The 15560-nt window shown below is 37.5% G+C and overlaps 2 protein-coding genes across 11 annotated transcripts in view; one reads left to right on the forward strand and one right to left on the reverse strand.

Annotated features, from left to right (window-relative positions):
- PRR16 (proline rich 16) overlaps positions 1-15560 on the forward strand; it is a 537790-nt gene that overhangs the window by 337268 nt on the left and 184962 nt on the right. For 2 of the 10 annotated variants that reach the window (XM_077911367.1, XM_077911369.1), the window contains one exon: positions 1713-1802. The exons of the other annotated variants lie outside the window; for them this stretch is intronic. The gene's annotated coding sequence lies outside the window, so the exon portion shown is untranslated. The remainder of the gene's footprint in view (positions 1-1712; positions 1803-15560) is intronic. 10 annotated transcript variants of the gene reach the window in all.
- The window catches only part of LOC144321971 (uncharacterized), a 444052-nt gene that overhangs the window by 4720 nt on the left and 423772 nt on the right, over positions 1-15560 (reverse strand). The gene's annotated exons all lie outside the window — the stretch shown is intronic.

Consider the following 15560-nt stretch of genomic DNA (forward strand, 5'->3'; position numbering starts at 1 on the left):
GAGGGTTTTCAGGAGATGAGTGATATAGTATTTTTAAGAGTTACTGTGGCTTCTTCGTAAAGAAGCAAATGGGAAGGCCAAGCTTGGAATCAAGGAGATCAGAGATCAGTTAAAAGGCTTTGAAGTCATCCAACAGTAGAGTGATGATTCCTTGGGAAAGCATGATGGTTCTTGTTATCCATTACTTTGGATCAAATTATCCCAAATTTAGTGGCTTATAAAAACAGCCAGTTGGGGTATCCCTGGGTGGCTCAGCAGTTTAGCACTTGCCTTTGGTCCAGGGCGCGATGCTGGAGTCCCGGGATCGAGTCCCACGTTGGGCTTCCGGCATGGAGCCTGCTTCTCCCTCCTCCTGTGTCTCTGCCTCTCTCTCTCTCTCTCTATGTCTATCATCAATCAATCAGTCAATCTTAAAAAAAAAAAAAAAAAAAACAGCCAGTTTATACTATGTCACATTTCTGTGGGTCAAACATGTCTTCAGGGACTTAAGCTGGCCAGTTTTGCTTCATGAGGAGCAAGCAAAGATCATTTAGAGGTATTTGGTTGGCTGCTTAATGTGGATGATCCAAGATCATTTCAGATGCATGCTTGATGCCTCGGAAGGGAGATCAGGAAGGCTGGGCTTCAGTGAATCCCTCTGTCTCTCTCTCTCTTCATGTGGTTTCAGAACTTCTTGACATGGCCTTTCCAGTACATTATTCAGTCTATGTACAGAGTGGGTTACAACTCCAAAAACAAGTATCTTAATTAAGAGACCAAAAGTGGTAGCTGCCATGTCTTAAACCCTAGATCTAAAAAGTGGGGTAGCTTCACTTCTGTCATACTCTATTTGTTGAAATTGCCACAGGGCAATTTCAGGGTAGGGGATTTAAACTTTATCTCTTGGTGGGAATCTCAAAGAATTTGTGGTCATATATAACCTGCCATAGCACAAGAGGTGTAGATTGTGGGAAATGGCCAAGTTCTAGTTAAGTTTTCAGTGTAAAACCTATAGGTTTAGCTAATGGATGAGATGTACCTTTTTAAAGAAAAAGAAGAATCAGGGTTGGTACCATGATTTTTTTATCTAGATACCTGGAGGGACAGAGCTGCCATTTACTGTGATAGGGGAAATTATGGAAAAGCAAAAGCAGAAGTTCCATTTTGCACATGGTAAATTTGAGCTGCCTGGTAGACACCTGAGTGGACATGTCAAGTAGGTTGTCAGATATATGACTATGGAGTTCGGGAGAAGGGGCTGAACAGAAGCTATTTGCATATAGATGGTATTTAAATTAATGGGACTGGATGAGCTTCATTTAGGGAGGATTGTAGGTGGAGAAGAGGAGAAATCTAATTATTGAGCCTAAGGGAAGCTTAAATATTAGCAATTACTGAAATGAGGAGACACTAGCAGAGAAGCCAAGAAAGAGTGAGTCATCAAGTAGAAGAATCAAGGGAAAATGATGTCTAAGAAGCCTAGTAAAACTTTTGAAGGACGAGGAATGATCACATTAATACACACTGCTGATTACATAGGTGAGGACTGAAACAGGAGTATTACCTTGGAGCCTAGAACCCATTGGTGAACCTTACAGGAGCCATTTGTTTGAGTTATAGGAACCAAAACCTATTAGAGTGGCCCCAAGAAAAAAACATGAGGAAAGCAAGTAGAGAATGCTAACATGGGAAAAATCCATAATCCACTGTCTTGTCTTCCTCTTGTCTTCCAGAATAAAATGTGTCTATTCTCCATCTTGGCCCCTGTGTCTGAACAGAGGTGAATAGAGGGCATTTGTCTCAACTTAGGGCACTTGCTGAAGGTAATATCTGTGACACTAAGTCTGTGCCTTAAAGAATGTTGGCTAGAAATGTTTTGGCCATTGAAGATGTTCTGTTTGTCTCCCTCTCACACTGTTAAACATCCAGAAGTTTTCTCACTTAAGTCTAATGCTCGTTTGGAAATGTTTCCTTACTAGTATGTCAAAACGACAGGAGGAATAAATTCTAATTTCAAATCTATGAGGAAAAAGATGGAATTTGAAAACCTTTCGACTTAACACTTACCAGCTGGCCATTGTTCACACCACTATGGTCTGTCTTATTTTCCTCCTTGTCTCCAAAGCTATTGGTATTTGAACTGTTGGTTTCACTGTGGCAAGACTACAACCTTCTCTTAGATTTAGTTGGTAAAAGTTTGGTAGCACAATGAGCTTGGAAGACATCAGCCCCTCAGGTGGGAACTCACTGGAGTGGAGGAACTCTTACTACTCACTAGATGATATTGACAGCAGTGATGTTAATGATAGCACCATCACCTCTACAACACCACTGCAAGAAAAAAAAAATCATTCTCAATTCCACTACATCCTTTGTTTTTAAGCTGAAAAATTAGAAGAACTCAGAAAAACATATACAGGATTCAAGGAATAAAAAGTGTTAACCTGATCTTCAAAATATGTTTATGTTAAACTAATAGGAAAATAATGGGAAGAGAAAGCCTGAAACTATTTTTTTTTAATAAAAAAAGGTTGTCTCTTCTCTGTTAAGTTACAAAGGATAGTTTTCATTCAATTTATCTTCATTTGGTATTATTTCACCCAGGGAAGTACACATAGGGATCTAAGGCTATATATAGTCAATATCTACCAATTTACATACTATGAAACTAATTCAGATATCAAAAGGCATGCTGAAACCATTCTGCAAAGCACATGGCCTATTTTCTTTCTCTTTCAAATAACTATAAACATAGGGGTAACATGGTAGAATGGTTTAGCTTGAAAAATTCAGAAAGGAATGTTTGGGTTGTAGACAGTTGTTTAGTAATCCAGAGCATAGGGAAAACCCGGCACAGAATTTGATTTCGGCAAACTTGAGACATTCCAAATTCAGGATTTCCTCTGTTCTGTAAACTGCTAGGTCCTAGCATTCTGTAAATCCAGCACATGATGCTCTCTGCCACCGTCTCTGTCTACTCATGAGTACTGCAGATGTGTGGAAACCACATTTGCTAATAGAAAACATGGACTTTTCTAGCCAAATGACTATACATCCACCCACAATTAAGAGAATTTATGGAAGAAATAGACTTGAGAAAAGTTTTGTTGTTTTGTTTTATTTATTATTCCACTTATTCTAGCCTCATAAGTCACAAGAGACAGACTGGGCATCCCAACTTTTGCTCCTTACATTGTATTGAACCAGTCTTCTTTTTTGAAAACTGATAGAAACGCTTCTCATGGAAAACTAGTTGTTTTAATGTAAGTTAGACCTTTTGAAAATATTTTTTTTCTGTGTGTAAAAGCACCATAGATTCATTGTCAAAAGTTTAGTAATATACTGAAATGTAAAGAAGAAAGTAAAATGTGGCATACCTCAGAGATATTGTAGGTTTGGTTCCAGACCAACACAATGAAGCAAGTCAAATAAATTTTCTTTCCCAGTGCATTTAAAAGTTATGCTTACAGTGTAACTATTACTAGGTATCTGTAATCTGATGATACTGTATTAAGTGTGTAGTATTTATTATGTATTATGTATTATGTCTAAAACCATAACGTGGATACCTTAATAAATACTTTATTGCTAAGAAATGCTAACCATTATCTGGGCTTTTAGCAAGTCACAATCACTGATCATTGATCACCAGAACAAATGTAATAATAATCAAAACATTTGAAATGTGGTGAAAATTACCAGAAGTGACACAGAGACTCAAAGTAATTAAGCACGGTTGGAAAAATGCTCCACACAGGGTTCCACTGACCTTCAAACTGTAAAAAACACAAGATCTGTGAAGTGCAGTAAAGTGAAGCAGAATAAAATGAGGTATGCCTTGAAATATAATTCCAAGGCAAAAATTGATGCTTTTTAGATGAAAATCCTTGAATTCCAAAAGCAGTAATTTCTTCTATGGCACCAGTCTTAACTGTTGAAGTCATTGTTGTGGCAAAGGAAATTTGCAAATTTTTCCCGGTCAGGAAAAGTCGGTGTTTTCTTTTAGCAAATGTGGTCTTGTGCAACTGCAGTACCAGTGAATAGACAGAGATGGTGGTAGACAGCATCATGTGTTGGATCCTGCTCTACAGAATGCTAGGACCTAACTGCTTTTGAGAGATTTCAGAACAGAGAATTCTCAAATTTTGGAATTCTGGTACTTCTTTCACGAAATGTAAAGCACAATGATACTCATAACTATTGTGGACTAGGATATATATATGAAAACCAAGACTACCGTTTTTTTATAAATGAAGAATCTGGTACAGTTAGAAAAATGTGAAATCATTTCACTCAAGAAACATTTATTGAGCACCTACAACATGCCAGTTAATATTGTAGATGCTGTGAATATAAGATCTTGAACTCCTTATTCTATGAGAAGCTAGCAAAGTCATGGAATTAGGAATGTGGTGAGATTATAAGCATTACTTTTTATTTTGTAGGCAATACGCTTATTCCCAAACCACTTTTAAAAAGCAACAGTTATCCGTAATACTATTTTATGCTTGTGCATTAACAAAGCTAAATTTAAGTACTCAAAATGTCCGCAGCTGTGGAAAAAGGATTTTTTTTTTCCCGGTAAATAATACCATGCCAATTGAATATATAGACTGGAAATAATAAATGAATTTTGAACCTTCCTATGATTAAAACATTGTTACTATTATTGAAGCTCTAAAAGTGACAGACAAAACTCTGTACCTTTTAAGAAAAAATAGAATATCTTCATGACCTTGTAGTAAGCAAAATATTTTTACAAAGATCAGAAGGATATAACTGTAGTGGAAAACTATCAATAGATTGAGCTACTATTTATTAAAAATCACAAAGAGTGAAAGGGGAAAACACAAAGAGGAGAAATGTAATATGAATATTTAAGAAGGGACTTTATTTCCAGAATATACAGTTAATTCCAACAAATCAGTAGCAATAAAAGAGACAACTCTGTAGAAGAGAGAGAGAGAGAGAGAGAAAATGCACAAATTATGTGATTGTTCATTTTTCCAGAGTTTATCTAGATGCCCAAAAAACATAAGAAAAGCTACTCAATTTCATTAGTCAAGGGAAGTGCAAATTAAGCTCACTTTGTGATATTTCTAAACATGCAGCACAATGATAGAGTGGAAAAAAAAAAAAACAGACCATATGGAATGCTGGTGAGCACAAAGAATGACTGGAACTCTCAAAAATTGTTGGTGAAAGAATAAATTGGTATGACTGCTTTGAAAACCATGCCTGGAGTCTACTAAAGCTGAATATAATATATATGTTAAAATAGAAAAATTGCATTTCTAGCTATATACCAAAAGGAACTTGTTCATATATTTACTGGAAGACATGTAAAATAATGTTATAGCAGGAGTATTTAAAATAGTCCCAAAGTAGCAGTAACAGAAGTGCGTATCAGTCATAAAATGGACAAGTGTGATATATTCCTATGATGAAATACTACATGCAGAGAGAATGAAGTTTATGCAACGCTGTAGTTTAATCTTATGCATTCATAATATTTCACTTCATATGTTGAGCAAAAGAAGCCTGACACAAAAGATTATTCATTTATCAAAAATTCAAAAGAGGTGAAAGGGATCTATGGAATTAGAAATGAGGATAATGATTATTTTTCTGGGGAACTAGTAATCACACAAGGGGTATGAAGCACTTCTGGAATGCTGTTCAGGGTCTATTTCTTGAGCTATCTCCTGATGTCATTACTGTATTCTCTTTGTGAATTCCAAATACTTTGTGCAGTCTTCTGTATGTATGGTATACTACAATGAAATGTGTTCCTAAAGATTAGAAACATAAATGCAAGGGAAAATATTTGAAGATAAAAAATTGCTTGGGATTGACTCCTCCAAGACAAAAGCTTAATAATTTTTTATGAAAAAAATCACGTTTCTTTTTAAAAGATTTTATTTATTTATTTATGAGAGACACACAGAGAGGCAGAGATATAGGCAAAGGGAGAAGCAGGTCCTCGCAGAGAGCCTGATGCAGGACTCGATCCCCAGAACCTGGGATCATGCCCTGAGCTGAAGGCAGATGCTGAACCTCTGAGCCACCCAGGCGTCCAGAAAAAAAAAAAAAATCACTTCTGATAGTAGGAAAATGCCCACTCATCTCTATGACCCTTTACCAGTTACTATGCTAAATTGAGCCATAATTCCTTAATCATACTACTACTTTTGTTCTTATATTTTTGCCTGGAAAAATCAGAAATTTCTCACTAAATTTAAAAAACAGTAACTGTAGCAGGATATTGATTTTTTTTCCTGCCTTCCAACTTGAACTGAAATATTGGCTTTTCTTGGGTCTTGAATCTGCAGACTTTTGGACTGTAACCTATACCCTTGGCTGTTCTGGTTCTCAGGCCTTTGGACTGGGAATGGAACAACCCTGTGGGATTTCCTGGATCACTAGCTTGCTGACCACACATCTTGGAACTTTTTGGCTTTCATCACCTCCTAAACCAATCCCATATATTCTCTCTCTTGATGCATCCATTTATTCTGTTAACTAACACAGAAACCATTTTTTGAAAAGATTTGGTTTTACTCAAGCTTACATATTCTTTTTTTTTTTATTTTTTTTTTTTTTAGCAATAAGCATGGGTGAATTCCAGGAAACGGTTCAGAATGGGTGAATAATTGCATATCATTGTGGGTTCACACTAATATGATTCACATATAACTATAAATAGCAATGTGTATGGACAAAAGCAATACGTGTTCTAAGAATGTGCTTTGAAATTTTTAACAAAGAAATCTGAACCAGAACGTTTTTATATTTTTATTTCAAATGTCCTGTTTCAAGCTCTGCCGTGTCCATATGGAGAAGGCAATAGCCTATGAAATCTCAGGAAGCAAAGGCTATAACCTCGGAAAACTATAGAAGCTTGCGAGATACTTCTATCAAAGTCTGGAGGATGACCTTGATCAATCAATCCTCCCATGGACGGTGACTTGATTAGCACATTAGTTCAGTTCTGGGGAAATAAAATAGGAGCTAAGAAATACCACCACTATTTTCTTTCTTTTTCTTCACCACTATTTTCTTCAAGCTAATTTTCAGTTGTGTGGGTTTTTTTCTTTTTTGAAACACTGACATCCTCCTGATATTTTTGGGAAACACTGTTTCAAGATCACCGGTTCTTGGGAATTTTGCAAATCTTGCACAAGTCAGTGCAACATTACAGAACACACATGTTTGCTCTGGTTGGGTAATGTTTGCTGTGCCTTCTGCTTGTAACAATATTGAACTTTTTTTCCAGGAGGTAGAGGACACAGAAGGGGGAGCAGCAGGCCATAAAGTGTAAGGTAGCAGATCTCATTTATTGACTAATGACCATGTGGCAGGCAACAATGTGGGGAGCTGTATTTCTATTATTCCCATTTAATCTTCCAGCAATCAGAGATACAGATGCTATTATTATACCAATGTTTATAAATGTGGAGGTATAAGGAGTTACTAACTTACAGAAGTTCCCACTATTGGAAAGTGCCTGGGATGTAACTTAAACTCAGTTCTTTTGGAATCTGGGAGACCAAACTCTCTCTCTCTCTCTCTCTCTCTCTCTTTTTAAGGATTTATTTATTTATTTGGGAGGGGGAGAGAGAGTGTGGGGGGAGGGGCAGAGGGAGAGAGAATTTCAAGCTCCCCACTGAGCACAGAGCCCTATGCAGGGCTCAATCTCATGACTCTGAGATCATGATCTAAGCCTAAATCAAGAGTCTGCCACTGACTGAGCCACCTGGGCACCCCTGGAGACCAGACTCTCGATTGGTATGCTAACTTGTGAATGAAGAAGAGAAAGAATGAAGGGAAAGAGGGGAGATGGGATAGGAAGACAAAGAGAAACTTAATTATAAAATATTTCATTAGAAAATATATATTTTCCATTATAAAATATTTGGTAAAATAACATAAAATGTGAAAGCAAAGAGTAATCTAGACACTCACATCCAAGGAACCTCTTATATTGCCCGCCAGTTACACTCATTTGATTGTGGTCCTATGATATATGTGCTTTAGTTATCTTATTTTCTCACTAAACATTATGCTTTCAGTATTTTCTGAGGTGCTATAAATCCTTGTAAACAATTTAATGGTGTATAGTACCACATTAAGAAAATGAGCCATAATTTAATTAACTGCATTTCCATCTGGGGACATTCACTTGTTTGCTGTGATACATAATACAAGTATGAACATCAGTATTCATAGACCTTTTTCCCAATTTAGGATTAATCATCTATCTGAATATCCGTTTTGTAGTAAGCTTTTTAAATAGTCGGTTCTTGTCAGAATATTTATTTTAGAAATGGTATATTATAGTAAGCCTTTTCAGCCTGATGTTTTCACTTTCCTTGCAATAAATTGTATATCATTTTTTAATTTAAGTATAATTGATGTACAATATTATATTAACTTCAGGCATGCAACATAATGATTTGGTATTTATATGTATTGCTAAATGATCACCACATAAGTCTAGTTAACATCCATCACAACAGAGTTACAGAATTCTTTTTCTTGTGATGAGAACTTTCAAGATCTACTCTTTTGGGGACACCTGGGTGGCTCAGTGTGAGTGTCTGCCTTTGGCTCACTGGATCCAGGACCGAGCCCCGCATCAAGGCTCCCCACAGGGAGCCTGCTTCTCCTTCTGCCTATGTCTCTACCTCTCTCTGTGTCTCTCATGAATAAATAAAAAAATCTTTAAAAATAATCTACTCTCTTGGCAACTTTTAAATATGCAATACAGTATTATTAGCTATTGCCACCATGGTATATCATATTGATTTTCAAGATAAAGCACTTAGATGTTATTTTTCCTAAAATCTTAGAATACTAATGAGCTTCTTTTCTACAACTGTAATACTTGTTTTTTTAATTCTTCCTTAGCCTTTTCAAGTAAGCCTTTAAACAATACAGATCAGAAATATTCAAATGGAGATCTACTTTTTCCATAAAGTGAGCGCTGTGTTCTTCAACTTTTTTTTTTTTTTTTTTTTTTTCATGATAGTCACACAGAGAGAGAGAGAGAGACAGGGACACAGGCAGAGGGAGAAGCAGGCTCCATGCACCAGGAGCCTGACGTGGGATTCGATCCCGGGTCTCCAGGATCGCGCCCTGGGCCAAAGGCAGGCGCCAAACCGCTGCGCCACCCAGGGATCCCTTCAACTTTTTATTTTAAGTCATCCCTTATCACCTTCGGGCTATGTAGACTTCTATCATAGTATTTATTACTTTAATCTAAATCCCAAGATTTAGACCTGGACCTGGTTGTCAAAATCATTCTTTGACATCAGTCCTGTGAGTCAAGAGAGGTTGCCTAAGCTTTTTTTGGAGAGATTGCAGGGGAGGAGGTGCCTTATACCTCTAAACTGAGAGAAAGAGCTTCAGTTTTCTTGGGAAACAGAGTATTCACTGAAGTTGTGTCTTAGCAGATGAAGTTCTGGTCATAACTTGATTTCCTGAATTTGCATATATTTTGTCAAAATTAATAAATCCTACATGAAATATTGGAAAAGGATTATGTTTCTACTTTTATGCCTGTGTTTTAAATTGTAGGCAGCCTTTGATTTTGAATATAATTAATGTCAGTAAGTAATTTAAAGGTTCAACATGCTGACCTACTCCAAATCCAGATCATCACATACAATGAGTATTATGTAATTGGCTATGCACAATGGTAGTGTGAGACAAAGAACCTGCTCAAAATATCTTGAATACTATTAGGAGAAGATGTAAATATCATAATAATTATGTGTATACCTGGACCTATTAAATGCTTATATTTTTAATTAATTCTTACAGCAACCTCTCTCACAGCAAGAGCTAGATACCACTTCTAGTCTCATTTGATGGATGGGAAAACTAAAGCATATATAAAAGATAAATAATGGTCCACAGGGGAGATGGACTTATTTTGACCTGGGGAGTATATTATCTAGCAGATCAGAGTGAGATATTCTAGATAGGGTGTTCTGTGAAGGCTTGTTGAATGTCTGTGGATATGCTTATTGATGGGTGACTGGGCAGAGAAGAGATTAAGATGAGTCATAGGTTTAATGACAGGTGGGAGGGAAGTCTAAGAATGAAAACTGAGTAAACCAAAGTTTGTTTCAAAGGAGTGTTTCTATAAACCACAAAATTTATTGGAATCAAGGGTTTATAGAGATAAATTCATATAAATGTGTGAAGACCTCATTGTGAGACATTATGGGGTAGATTCTTGTGAATTTTCTGCCAAAGAGAGATCACATTTCATTTAAAACAGGGAGAAATAAGTCTTAAAACAACAATAACAGAGGCACCTGTTAGGCTTCTGACTCTTGGTTTTGGCTCAGGTCATGGTCTCAGGGTCCTGGAATCGAGCCCCATGCCAGGCTCCCCACTCAGCACAGAGTTTGCTTGAGATTCTTCTCTTCCCTCCTTCTTCTCTGTTCCCCCTCCCACCCATGCACTCTCTCTCTCAAATAAAGAAATCTTTAAAAAAGAACACACACACACACAAAACACCCCGCCAATAATAACAAAACTATGCTCTTCAAACCTTGTTGGAGAAATATAGTTAAAAACATTGGGAAAGATTGTGGAGGGGTTTATTAACAATCTGAAATCTATCAGTTCAGGAATTTAGTATTTTCTGAATGATTTTCTTGTTTCTTCCATAGTGATAATATTTGCTCTAGGATATGAAATTCAGAATGGTTATTTGCAGATAGTCTTTCAATAAAAAAAGAAAGAAATTTCTCAGAGTATGAGGTCTCAGACTGCCTTAAATCTAGTTGCAAATTGATACTCCAAAGACAAGGCAGCCTGCCAGGTCTATTTTGGTTATTCATTGCTGCATAACAAATCATTCCAAAACTTGATGGCTTCAAATAGGAACCATCATCTATTATCTGTCATGGTTTGTCTCAGCTAGAAGACTCCAACACTGGAGTTTGGGCTTATCTTCTCATTCACTCCCACATCTGGTAGAGGGTCTTGCTATGGCTACTGGTTAGTACGCCCACATGGGGCCTCTTAATGTAGCCTGGGATTCCTCACAATGTGGTGGCTGGGTTCCAGGAACAAGTGTCTCAAGACAGAGGGTTAGCCAGTCTGAGGTCATTTTGTTTTTTATTATCTAGCATCAGAAGTCACACAGCCCTGCTTCTTCTGCATATTATTGATTGAGGCAGGTATAAAGGTCCACCCAGATTTTAGGAGGAGAGAACATAGACCTCACCTCAGTTCATTGGAGGACTGCCATCACATTTTAATAGAAGTGTGTGGGAAGGGATGTGTGTGTGGATGTGTGTGTGTATATCTGCCATTACAGAAAATGCAATCTGCCATTCCATCTGAGGGTTCTAAAAATTGCCAGAGCCTGGCAAACCAGGTAGGAAGCAATGAGTCACATATGTCTCCTGGAGGTATTTTATTAAAATTGCAAGGGTTAGGGCAGTTCATGAGGGGAGACTTTATTCTGTTTCTCTAGCATGCATATTTTGGTAAGTATTTATACTGAGAAACTGGGAATTTCCCTTGTTGATGATGACTGGAAACAGATCTAAAAATAAAACAGCTGGGTTCAGGATGTGATAACTGTGTCAAGAATGGCAGTACAGTTGTTTATAAATCTCATGAGATTTGGTCATGCTGTTCTGCCAAGGCTAAGATTGGTTACTTGGTACAAAGGAAACCATGGACATGGGTAGATGCTTCACAATTACATTGTTTGTTGTTTGAATGGAAACCACCTCCTAAGTCCTGGGCACTGTGACTCTAGGCCACCCACTATTTGTCATTATATGGCCAGGTTCTCAGACTCACTGACACAACAGCTGGAATCATATAGCTGTTGGAATCATCTGACCCGGGAATCCCAGGTACTCTGGGAATTTGTTCGAAGTTTCAGAGATTGTCTTGACTTTTTTATTGGCCCATTATAACACATTAAGTATCTCTTGTGGGTCGAGCACTGTTTGCTATACTGGAAGTACCAAGATGTACAAGGTCCTTCCCTGTTCAAGAACATATGTAAAAGAAAGAAGGCGGGACACCTGGGTGGCTCAGTGGTTGAGCCTTTGGCTCAGGTCATGATCCTGGGGTCCTGGGATCGAGTCCCACATTAGGCTCTCCGCAGGGAAGCTGCTTCTCCCTCTGCCTATGTCTCTCCCTCTCTCTGTCTCTTGTGAATAAATAAATAAAATCTTAAAAAAAAAATAAAAGAAAGAATACATGCAAATAGGGCATGTCACTATAGGTTCTGAAGTGTCCTGACACAAGGTCAGGGAAAGGGAGATCTTCCAGGCAGAGGGAAAAGCACTTGAATAGAGAGACACAATGCCCCAAGGAACTCATTATAGAACAAAGTGGGATGTGATAAGAGTTGAGGCTATCAAAGTAAGTAGCATCCGGGACATAGAGAAAGAGTTTTATTATTGAGGGGTGTTGCCTGAACTATACACTTAAAATGCCTTCACTTTTTTGAGTTCTGATTTATAGTCCAGGTAAGCGGTTTTTGCAGGAGAATATGAAAAATTATAAAATTCAAGAATCAAAAAGGATCTTAGAAGTCATGAGGTAGCTATATAATTCTAATTAAATGCAGGGTAATAAGTTTTCCTGGGAACATATCATCATTGATTAATAAAAAAGTTAACTGCTAAACTTTTTTCTTACTCTTATTCTTAAATATTAAAAAACTATGTTATGAACACTACTTGGAACTTGTTTTACTACATTTATGTTGCCTTTTTATTCACATGCAGTGTCTGATTTGATGCTCAAGCAATTTCTTTTTAGACAGGCAGAGAATAAATTATCTGCATTTTATAATGGAGTAAAATGTTTTTTGGGTGAGTTGTGAATAGCCCATGATCAAAATTTAGCAACTTATACAACCAGGAGTAATAGTTTTGACTTCTGACTTCAAATCACAGCTTTAAAGTGAAGGTAGTTTCTTCCAAAATAGCAGCCATCTGTGTTCATTCAGAGCCTACTTTTTAGAAAAACCTCTGAGAGCTCCTTTCATGTTATCTTGTTTCATCTTTCCCCCTTCCCGTGAGATAGGTGGTGTGGTAGAGACACTAAAGATTCAGAGACACGAGGTCATTTCCATCGTGATCAGGGCATCATGAAACATGTCGTGTTGAAATCCAAATCCCTGGACTTCCTCCCTCACCAGACAGCCCCCCTTTTGTCCTCAGTCTCTCAAAAGTATTCTGTAGAATAAAACAGCAATGTATTTACGTTTTCCCCAAAAGGGAAATGAGAGGTTCAATTGTTAAAACAGTTTAAAAATCAGTGGACTTCGAAATGTAAATAAGAACAAGACAGACATGTCAGTTTTACTTCTAGGCTTGAGGGAAATGCATTATTATTATTATTTTTTTATTGAAGTGAGGCCTAATTTTTTTACTAGTCAAATTTCAAGTCATAAAATGAGCAGCATATATCACTATACAAAAGTGTAAGAAAATTTTGCTAATTTGAGAGAATGAAGGAAGGCAGTTTTTTGTTTGGTTAAAAAAAAAGCTTAATTTTTGTTTGTCTCCCCTGATATTTTCATTCCATTAAGAATGTCAGCTGCAGTATTCAGCACATCAAGGTAGTGTTTCTAGCTGAGCATGTGTGTTTCAGGTACTTGGTAACATATTACCTTCTGTTCTGGGATCTCTATTATCTTGCAGTTTACTCTCTACATCAAGAAATAAAATCCAAAAATAGATTTTAAATTGATGTGTGCAAATCATCATAATCTTGAAATATAATATGTGTAATAGCTCTCAATCTAGGATTAAGGTATCCATGCTTCATTCTCCCTTATTTCTTCCTTTAAAAAAAAAAAAGTCACAAGGGAAAAGTCCCAGGGAACTTCCTTGATTAGAACGCTGGCTCTACTATTTTCTAGCAAAGTGAACTGAAATTACTTAGCCTCTCTGGGCTCCAGTTTTATCTTCAGTAAAATAGGGATAATAAGAAAACCCACTTTATACTGTTATTATGAGGATTAAGTCAGTAAGCTTTTTATTTTAATAAAGAATAAAATTAAGCTCATTAGCCTGATTTGTAAGGCTTTCTTACTCTCTAATTTAAAGACTCTTTATGAAATGTATTATTTGCCCTAAAAAAAATCTTTGTTCCATTTAACCTGGAACAAGGCTAATTTTCTGAGTGTTCCCTACTGGCTATTACTTGAACACCTTTGCCGAGTCCACTGTCTTTAAGAACCTCTACCTACTTTCCCTTATTATAATCTAATAGTATTTGATGTCACCTAGCCCAGCCCAAGGACGGTACCCATAAATTCTCAAGGTATAGAAATGTTGCCATTTCCCGTAGGCCTAATCAGAGGCTGTGGATTTAGGGCACTGATCTTTAGAGTAACTGATCAGAAGGCCACAACACAAGAGGGTCTGGGCTCAGAATTTGCCTACCAAGAAAGTAGCTTAAACTGAGAACAGTTTTGCTCTCTATGTATGCTGGGAAGAATGCTTTTTTCTTTTCTACTGAAAATTATTTCTGTGATTCATAGCTGATTTAATTTTTTTTAATCTAGAATCCTCAACTCCTACTTTTTAAATATTTCATTGAGATATGATTGGCATACAGAAAGGCACCCTTATTTAACATACACAACTCGCTGAATCTGAATACATACTTGTCTGTGAGATCGTCAGCACAATCAATGCGATAAACATTTCTGTTTCTTTCAAAGGTTTTCTCCTGCCCTCATTTTATATATATGTTTTTAAGAGTTTATTAATGGGCACCTGGGTGGCTCAGTCAGTTAAGGATCTGCCTTCAGCTGGGGTCATGATCCCAGGGTCCTGGGATGGAGCCCGGTGTAGGAGGGTGGGGCCCTGCCCAGTGGGGAGTCTGCTTCTCCCTCTCCTTCTGCCCCTCCCCCTGCTCACTCGCTCTCTCTTGCTCTCCCTTTCTCTTTCAAATAAATAAACTCTTTAAATTTTTTTTTTATTTATTTGAGAGAAAGAGGGACAGTGAGAGAGAAAGAGAGAGATCACGAGCAAAGAGGAAGGTCATGGGAAAAGCAGACTCCCCACAGAGCAGGGAGCCAGATGCAGGGCTCCATCCCAGAACCCTGGGATCACGACCCCAACTGAAGGCAGATGCTTAACTGGCTGAGCCACCCAGCTGCCCCTTACATTATTATATCTTGTGAGAAGAGCACTTAATATAATATCTACCCTTAAAGCAAAATTTTAAGAGATACCTGCACTCCCAGTGTTCATTTCAGCTTGTTTTGTTCCCCATCCAAGACATGATTTTCAGAAACAACTGTAAGAATATGCTTCCGTCTCAACAGAAAGTAAACAAAAGATAAGTGACAACATCAGATGCTCTGTTACCAAGGCCTCATTTTCCAACCTCTTCTCAGCTTGCTCCCTCCAGATCCAGCTTGGGTTCAGGATTCCTTCTCTTTCACTCTCCGCCTCTGAGAGCCCATGGCGATTGGCACTCAACTTGATGCACCCTTGGCATCGTTTTGTGTACTGAGGCCATTTGTGCACTTGACTCGTTTCCCCAAGAAATAGCCACTGGAGAGGATTTTGCCT

This window comes from Canis aureus, chromosome 10 (genome assembly GCF_053574225.1).
Source record: "Canis aureus isolate CA01 chromosome 10, VMU_Caureus_v.1.0, whole genome shotgun sequence".
NCBI classification, from domain to species: domain Eukaryota; kingdom Metazoa; phylum Chordata; class Mammalia; order Carnivora; family Canidae; genus Canis; species Canis aureus.